The sequence below is a fragment of the Triticum urartu genome, chromosome 2A (genome assembly GCF_056163025.1).
Source record: "Triticum urartu cultivar PI428250 chromosome 2A, HENAU_Tu73, whole genome shotgun sequence".
NCBI classification, from domain to species: Eukaryota; Viridiplantae; Streptophyta; class Magnoliopsida; order Poales; family Poaceae; genus Triticum; species Triticum urartu.
In genome coordinates this window covers 336,972,854-336,982,876 of record NC_141874.1, presented here as the reverse complement: position 1 = coordinate 336,982,876, position 10,023 = coordinate 336,972,854, and positions in this window count along the sequence as shown.

Here is a 10,023-nt window from a genome sequence, read left to right as displayed (position 1 = left end):
AGGCGGATTCCGGACAGATGAAAGAGAGGGGACGGTTCCATGTTCAACATGCTAGGGGCATGTGACAGGTGAATGGATCGCGCATTTGGATTCGTTGGATTTTTCTGAGCAACTTTCATATAGAAAACATTTTCATCTGAGTTACGGATTATTTTATATGAATTTTCAAAGTTTAAAACATATTCTGAAATTATTTAAAATAACAGAAAAGGAGAAAATGACGTCAACAGAGCGTCAGCATGACATCAGCAGGTCAACAGACCTGCTGACTGGTCAAACTGACCAGCGGGTCCCCTCTGTCAAAGACAGTAGGGCTAACAGAGGTTAACTTAAACTAACTAAGTTAATTAATTAGAAGGGGCCCACCTGTCACTGTATAATTAGTTTATTTAATTTAGCTTAATTAACTTTGTTAATTAGGGGGGTGTGGGCCCCATCTGTCAGCTGCATGGGCCGGTCCAGTTAGCAAGGTGGACCGGGTCAACAGGCAGGCCGGGCCCCTAGGGCCCACGGGTCAGCGACCCAGGTGGTGGCCCCAGGCCGTCCATGTAGGCGGGGCGCCGGAGAGAGCTCCGGCGAGCCTCTCCCGTGGCGGCTCATTGCCAGAGATGGCTGGAAAAACGCTACGGGGGCACCAAAACATGCGTTGTTTGCGGCTACAGCTAGCTGGCGGTGCGGCGCGTCCGATGGTGCAAGCAGCAGGGGCGGGGATGGTCGGAGTGGCGCCGGCGACAAGCCGTGGCGGCGGTGGTGTTCGGGCCTCACTCGAAACGTGGCAGTAGCGGCCTAGGGGTGCGGTTGGGGCTGCAACTGGGCGCTGCGCGCGTCCTGGAGCACGCCAGTGACTCGTGCTAGGGCTGGCGAGCGCGCACGACGCGCGGGCGGCGGCCATGGCGGGCGGCGGAGTTCACCTCCGCGGGGACGGCGACGGAGCGAACTAGAGCATGAAAGAGAGGGAAGGGAGCGGTGCGGAGGCTCACCTAGCGGGCACACGGTGGCCCCGTGAAAGCTTAGGAGTAGCAGGGGTGTTGGTGGAGCAACGGCGACGTCGCAGTGGCCGGAGATGGGGACGAGGACGAACGGCGGCTGCGGTGCCTCCCAGCTCTAGCTGAGGCCACCAGTCGACCCCGGCGGAGCTCACCGACAGGGTCAGCGGGCGCGGGGCCGCCGGTGGCCGCGACAACGACGGAGGGCGGCGGCGACTGCACTTGGGCCGCGGATCTGGAGGAGAGGAGGGGCGAAGCGAGTGCGTGGGATAGAGAGAGAGGGGGGCAAGTGGGCGAGTGGGAGACGAGGGGGCCGAGGCGTTCGGGGCAGCCTTATCCCCTCTTGTTGACGGCGAGGTGGTCCAGCGGCGATGCGCGGGCGCGCGCCCTCGGTCGGTTGAATAGGGGGAGGGGAGAGCGACGACCCAGGGAGTGTGGGTCGGACTGTTGGGCCAGCTGGCCCGGGTGGGCCGAAGCCTGAGTGAGACAGAGGGCCTCTCTCTCTCCCCTCTACTTCTCCTTTTCCTTTTATTTCCAGCAGCTTTTGCATTTTCTTTTTAGCCAATAATGACTTTGCAAAATTATGCCACTAGCCAAAACAATTTCAAAGAATTAAAGTGCACTGCCACAAAAAGGTTGGGAGGCTTTTGGAAAAGTTGCCAATTTTATAATTTAAAAAGGGCATTTAATTTATTGCTTAGGTCACTGTTTTAAGTAGTTTAGGCCACTTAAACCCTTTGCAAAAATGTTGGTTCACCACCAATATTAGTTGTGGAATATTTGGCACATGATGAACATTTTTGTTTTCATGTCTGAGCATTTTGAATTTCACACAGAATTTGAATTTGAATTCAACTGGAATTTGAAATAACATGAGACAATAATGATCAGACACATGTTTAGCAAAAAGATTAACTTAACCCGAGGGGTTACTGTGGCATCATTACACCGGGGTGTTACAAATCTCCTCCACAACAGGAAATCTTGTCCCGAGATTTAAGATGGTGGAGTAAGGGGGAAAGACTCGAGAAGGATGGAGCTCAACACAATATAGGTACGTGGGGACTACCTTAGTGAACGTAGCATAGAGACATCTCTCGAGTTGAAATTCAAAAGTCATCGAGAGCATGTTGAGGTGCAATAAGAAGCTTCAACCGAGTAGACAACCGGTTGTTGCTTGAAACAAGGGGTGAAGGGGGTTCAGAGCATCGAGGATAATTGTAACACCCTCGATGCGACTATAGCTCCCATGTGTCGAGGCATGACTTAGAGACATAATCGCATTGAAGGCATATGTCGCAAATTAGGCAATCTTCACAACATCCCATGTAATATAAATAATAAAGGGGAGATAACATAGTTGGCTTACACTCGCCACGTCAATCAAGGACATAAATAACATTACATCATCCAAACACTCATGGCCCGACTACGGCGCCAAAATAAAAGATAACCCAACATGCGACAACGGTCCCGTTCACCCCCAACTGGGTACCACTACTGATCATCGGGAAAGGAAACATAGTAACGTTGAGAGTCTTCGTCGAACTCCCACTTGAGCTCGTACGCGTCTCCTGGAGCGGAATCATCAGGCCCTGCATCTGGTGTAATAGTAATCTGTGAGCCACAGGGACTCAGCAATCTCGCACCCTCGCAATCAAGACTATTTAAGCTTATAGGTAAGGCAAGGTAAATATATGTGGAGCTGCAGCAAGTGACTAGCATATATGGTGGCTAACTTATTCGCAAAAGAGAGCGAGAAGAGGAGGCAAAGCGCGAGCGAGAAACTAGAGAACAACCTGCACAAACATTACTCCAACACCTTGTCCACTTCCCGGACTCCGCCGAGAAGAGGCCATCACGGTAACATACTCAGTTGATTCATTTTAATTAAGTTAAGGTTCAAGTTATCTACAACCGGACATTAACAAATTCTCATGTGCCCATAACCGCGGGCACGGCTTTGGAAAGTTCAAATCCCTGCAGGGGAGTCCCAACTTAGCCCATGACAAGCTCTCACGGTCAACGAAGGAATAGACCTCCTCCCAAGACGTTCCGATCAGACTCGGTATCTCGGTAATTCAAGACACTTCGACAGGCTAAAACAAGACCAGCAACACCGCCCGAATGTGCCGACAAATCCCGATAGGAGCTGCACATATCTCTTTCTCAGGGCACACTCAGATTGTCCTAGGTACGGGTAGGCCAGCCCAGAGTTGCCCCTGGTGGCCACCGGTAGCTGACAGGTGGACCAACACTCAGAGGAGCACTGGCCCGGGGGGGTTAAAATAATGATGACCCTTGAGTCTGCAGAACCCAAGGGAAAGAAAAGGCTAGGTGGCAAATGGTAAAACCAAGGTTGGGCATTGCTGGAAAAGCTTTAATCAAGGCGAACTATCAAGGGGTTCCCATTATAACCCAACCGCGTAAGGAACACAAAAATCCGGGAACATAACACCGATATGACGGAAAACTAGGGCGGCAAGTGTGGAATAAAACACTAGGCGAGAGGCCGAGCCTTCCACCCTTTACCAAGTATATAGATGCATTAAGATAACATAGCAATATAATGATATCCCAACAAGTAAATAAAAGATGTTCCAACAAGGAACAGCCTCCAATCTTCACCTGCAACTAGCAACGCTATAAGAGGGGCTAAGCAAAGCGGTAACATAGCCAATCAACGATTTGCTAGGACAAGGTGGGTTAGAGGTTTGACATGGCAAAATGGGAGGCTTGCAAGCAAGTGGTAGGCATCGTAGCATTGGCATAGCAAAAGAGCGAGCAAACTAGCATAGCAAAGATAGTAGTGATTTCGAGGGTATGATCATCTTGCCTGCACAGTTGTCAGAGTTGACTGGATCCTCAAAAGCAAACTCAACGGGCTCCTCGTTAGCGAACTCGTCTCCCGGACCTACTCAAATAAGACAAACAAGCAACAAGGATACAATCAACCACGTGCAAACTCAAACAACGCAATGCAAAGATGGTATGCTATGCGGAATGCGATGCGGGAAGCAAAATGCAAGATATGACAGGAAATGCATGAACCTGGACTCAACTTGGAAAACCAAGTGTGCCACTGGAAAGATGAGATGAAATCGCTTGAAAACGATATAAAGAACGCCGGAATCGGAGTTACGGTTTGGAAATGGCAAGCGATTCAAAAATGACACCGGTCTGCGATTTACAGCAAGTAGGCATCTAAATGCAATGAGATGAACATGCTACAGCACCCAAACATGACAACAAAATACATGGCAGGGATGCACACAAGATGCTTAACAAAAGTGTAGCACTGAGCTACGGACAATTCATCCATTAACAGGTTCAAACAAGCATGGCAAAAATGCATATGACAAACAGATCTCAGACTTTGTGAAATTAACACTTGTCTGGAATTTCAGATCAGGTAGCCCTCTTTGGAGCATGAAAACTACATTCTACAGGACCTGAACATGGCAAAGTAAAGCATGGCATGGAGCTACTCAAAGAGCTTAACAAAAGTCCCTTACTGACCTTGAGCCAAAAGGGATCAGAAAATACAATTGCAAGCACGTGAACATAGCAAAAACATAATCAGTTTTCAGACTTAGTGAAAACTGGTGATAGAGGCAAAGGTGTCCCGATGTTTCGATGAGATGGTGGCAATCATTTTCTATGGGAGTCGACCTTGACGATCCGACTACGAACGTGCGAGACGTCGCGCCTTAGCAATCGCTAAACCAACTTCCGAGGGGTTATTGACCACGCCGGAGCACGATCAACCTGACCGCGAGGGCCTGTTTCCTGCGAGCAAACGAAGAACAAGCAAGAAACTGAGATTGCAATCTGGATATTGCGAATATAAGATGAAAGCTTTATTGATCAAGGTGGGGTTCTGTGACGCCTTGGTCTGGTCGTTGGACACAAACGAAGTACGCGAAGTTGCAGCTATGGCGAACTTTTAATCTAAACAAAACCCAAAGTCTAAACGACGCCCTAAGGGCTGTATATATGGAGGAAGAGAGGGGAATTTCGTGGCCCTTGAGGGTGGGGTCCGAAACCAACCCTAACTCTTGTTTCCCCACACATACGGACTCAAAAAATAGCCTATACTTAAGTATTTCGAAATTACATGGGCCTGGCCCATTAATAAGGTGACGCAGCACCTAGAATAGCCTATGGACGAATATTATGAAGTGGCATCTTGTATATTTCGTCCATGGCTTCATGCACTCCTTATGGCGGCTTCAAAGTCCTGAAATCATCACTTGTAACTCCGTTCTTGATCCCCTTGCGCATGCCATCAACTCCATGCGTGTTCTTGCTCCAATGTTCATCCTTCTCCAAGCTAGGCCTTTCATTTGAAAGCAAAACAAATGTATCCAATTTAGGCAGCATCATAATCTCATGAACATTAGAATCATTACCAAGAAACGAAAGTACCTGGTAATTTAATTGGCGTGCGCGAGCTCTAGTAATTGGTCCAGTATATGTAACAGTAGGGGCTGTGGGTGTAACAATGGTATTGATGTCCTCATCATCCTCCCCTTCTTGAAATGAAGTCGTCCTCGACGGAAGCTCATCTTCCTCACCCAAATAAGGCTTCAAATCTGCAATGTTAAAAGTGGGACTAACCCCAAAATCTGCAGGTAGCTCAAGTTTATATGCATTATCATTTATTTTCTCTAAAACCTTAAAAGGACCATCAGCACGTGGCATTAGCTTTGATTTGCGCAGATTAGGAAATCTATCTTTACGCAAATGTAACCAAACAAGATCTCCAGGTGCAAACACAACATGTTTTCTACCCTTATCTCCAGCAAGTTTATATTTAGCATTCATACGCTCAATGTTTTCCTTAGTTAACTCATGCATTTTTAAAATCAATTCAGAACGTTCTTTAGCTTCAAAATTAACCTTCTCCGAAGATGGAAGAGGCAACAAATCAATAGGTGCACGAGGTAGGAAACCATACACAATTTCAAAAGGGCACATCTTAGTAGTAGAATGCAATGAACGATTATAAGCAAATTCAATACGAGGCAAGCATTCTTCCCACATTTTCTTGTTATTCTTCAAAACAGCCCTAAGCATAGTAGACAATGTTCTATTGACTACTTCAGTTTGTCCATCAGTTTGGGGGTGACAAGTAGTACTAAAAAGCAGCTTAGCCCCCAACTTAGCCCATAAACATCTCCAAAAGTGGCTAAGAAATTTAGTATCACGATCTGAAACAATAGTATTTGGCACACCATGTAAGCGAATAGTTTCACGAAAGAACAAATCAGCAACATTAACAGCATCATCGCTTTTATGACATGGTATAAAGTGTGCCATTTTCGAGAACCTATCCACGACAACAAATATGCTATCCCTCCCCTTCTTTGTTCTAGGTAAACCTAAAACAAAGTCCATAGATATATCCTCCCAAGGAACACTAGGTACAGGCAAAGGCATATATAAACCATGAGGATTGAGTCGTGACTTAGCTCTCTGACATGTAGTGCAGCGAGCAACAAAACGCTCAACATCCCGTCTCATCTTTGGCCAAAAGAAATGTGTAGCAAGTATATCCTCCGTCTTCTTGACGCCAAAGTGTCCCATTAATCCTCCTCCATGCGCCTCCTGCAACAATAAAAGACGAACGGAGCTAGCTGGAATGCATAGCTTGTTAGCACGAAACACAAATCCATCGTTAAGAACGAACTTGTTCCAAGTTCTCCCTTCCTTACAATTCTGCAATACATCTTTAAATTCAGCATCATTAACATATTGATCCTTGATGGTCTCCAAACCAAATATTTTAAAGTCAAGTTGTGAAAGCATAGTATAACGACGAGACAAGGCATCAACAATAACATTTTCTTTACCCTTCTTGTGTTTAATCACATAAGGGAAAGTCTCAATGAATTCAACCCATTTAGCATGTCGACGGTTCAGTTTTGCTTGACTTTTAATGTGTTTCAAAGATTCATGATCAGAATGTATAACAAATTCCTTGGGCCATAAATAATGTTGCCATGTTTCTAAGGTCCGAACAAGAGCATATAATTCTTTATCATAAGTAGAATAGTTCAGACTAGGCCCACTCAATTTTTCAGAAAAGTATGCAACAGGTTTTCCATCTTGTAATAACACACCTCCTAATCCAATTCCACTAGCATCACATTCAAGCTCAAAAGTCTTATTGAAATTAGGAATTTGGAGTAAAGGAGCATGTGTCAACTTATCTTTCAATACCGTGAAGGCTTCTTCCTGTGCGGTACCCCAAACAAAAGGTACATCCTTCTTTGTAAGCTCGTTGAGAGGTGCAGCAATGGTGCTGAAATCTCTCACAAAACGCCTATAGAAACCAGCGAGGCCAAGGAAACGCCTCACTTGTGTGACCGTTTTGGGCTGCGGCCAACTCTCAATAGCTTCAATCTTGGCTTTATCAACTTCAATTCCCTGTGGAGTAACAACATAGCCAAGAAAAGATACTCGGTCGGTGCAAAAGGTGCACTTTCCAAGGTTACCAAACAAACGTGCATCACGTAGAGCAATAAAAACAGCACGTAAATGTTCCAAATGTTCCTCCAAAGATTTGCTATAAATCAATATGTCATCAAAGTAAACTACCACAAATCGTCCAATGAAAGCACGTAAAACTTCGTTCATTAACCTCATGAAAGTACTAGGTGCATTAGTTAACCCAAAAGGCATGACTAACCACTCATATAATCCAAACTTAGTTTTAAATGCTGTTTTCCATTCATCTCCCAATTTCATACGAATTTGATGGTAACCACTACGCAAATCAACTTTGCAGAATATTGTAGAGCCACTCAATTCATCAAGCATATCATCTAGCCTAGGAATAGGATGACGATAACGAATAGTAATGTTATTAATGCCTCTACAATCAACGCACATACGCGACGTACCATCCTTTTTCGACACTAAAATGATAGGAACAGCACAAGGACTAAGGGATTCGCGTATATAACCTTTGTCGAGCAGTTCTTGTACTTGACGCATAATCTCCTTCGTCTCCTCTGGATTGGTACGGTATGGTGCCCGGTTGGGTAATGATGCACCGGGAATTAAGTCAATTTGATGCTCAATCCCGCGAATAGGTGGTAATCCCGGTGGCACGTCTTGTGGAAAGACGTCGGCGAACTCCTGCAAAATGTTAGTGACAGCAGGAGGCAAAGAGGAAGGCACGTCCTCGAATGAAAATAATGCCTCTTTGCACACAAAAGCATAGCAAACAGATTTGCTAAAATCTAGATCATCAATATCAGATTTGGTGGCAAGTAAACATGCACTTTTCAATTTAATTTCAGAAGCAACACTAGATTGTTTATTATTATTAGGCTGCATTTGTTGCTCAAATTCTTTTGCCACAATCTGATTTTCACTCTTAGTTTTCTCCTGTTTTGCTTTATTAGCTCTATTAATATCATCTTTCAAAATGGAATCAGGAGTCATAGGAAGCAAAGTAATATTTTTATCCTTATGAACAAGAGTATACTGATTGTTTCTACCATGGTGAATAGAATTTTTATCAAATTGCCATGGTCTACCAAGTAATAAGGAACATGCTTGCATCGGTACCACATCACAATCAACATAATCAGCATATGTAGAGATACTAAAATGCACACGAACAGTACGTGTTACCTTAACCTTGCCGCTGTTGTTGAACCATTGGATGTAGTAAGGATGTGGATGTGGTCTTGTGGTGAGAGATAGCTTCTCCACCATCTCGATGCTAACCAAGTTGTTGCAACTCCCTCCATCTATGATCACGCGAACAAAATGTTCCTTCACAACTCCCTTTGTATGGAACAAATTATGCCTCTGATTTTGCTCAGCTTGTGTAACCTGCACACTCAAAACACGTTGAGCAACTAAACATTCATACCTGTCAGCATCTTCAGGAGCCATGTATTGCGTCTCATGATCAGAATCGTGTCCACCGTGTTCGTCACGTGTAATAAGAGCCAAAGTCTACTCATCATAGTCACTAGCGGACTCATACCCACCATCCTCAGTAACAATCATCACACGCTTAGATTGGCATTCTCTCGCATAATGACCTCCACCCTTGCAACATCGACAAATAATATCATGTGTTTGCCCTGTTGATGCCATGGATGAAGAAGAGCTCTTTGCAGGCCCAGAAGGTGTGCTCTTGGCAGATAGTGGTGATTGTGCCTGCTTTATTGTATCACGGTTGGAGGTGGCGGCCGGCGGAGGCGCCGGTGAAGCAGAACGTGTGGAAGTAGATGATGCACGTGGTGTCCATGAAGAAGGTCGACCTGCAGAAAAGTTAGTCCGCGCCAATGCCTGTCGATCCTGCACTTCACGTTCAGCTTTACAAGCAAGATGGAATAAACGAGTGATATTAGTATACTCCTTATACTCTAGAATCGTCTGAATCTCTCTATTTAATCCACCCATAAAACGTGCAAGCATAGCTTCATTCTCCTCAACAATACCACATCTAATCATGCCAGTTTGTAATTCCTGATAATATTCTTCTACAGAATTTTTTCCCTGTCTTAAGCGCTGCAATTTTTGAAGTAATTCATGTTGATAATATGGTGGAACCCAACGAGTACGCATAGCAGTTTTCTAAGCAGCCCAAGTAGCAGGAATGGGATATAATCTACAATGCTCAGACCACCAAACACATGCAAAACTAGTGAATGCACAAACAGCAGCAGGAACACGTCTCTCCTCGGGATATTGTAAACATGTAAATCGTTGTTCAGTTTCTAACTCCCAAGTAAGATATGTATCAGGAACATATCTACCCTCAAATGGTGGAATATTCAATTTTAGTTTAGGGAGATGGTCATGATCTCGTACCTGAGGGTGAGCCCTACCATTGCCATTATTTGCATGTGGACGACCTGATGGTTGCTGTGTTGGTGGTGGCACGTAGTTCTGATTTTGATCAACCTCATCCTCGTAATCGCCAGCAAAATCACCCTCCTCCGCATCAGCAGCAGGAGCCACAGAAGTAGCAACAGCAGCACCAACAGTTTGGCCAGGTGCAAGAGGG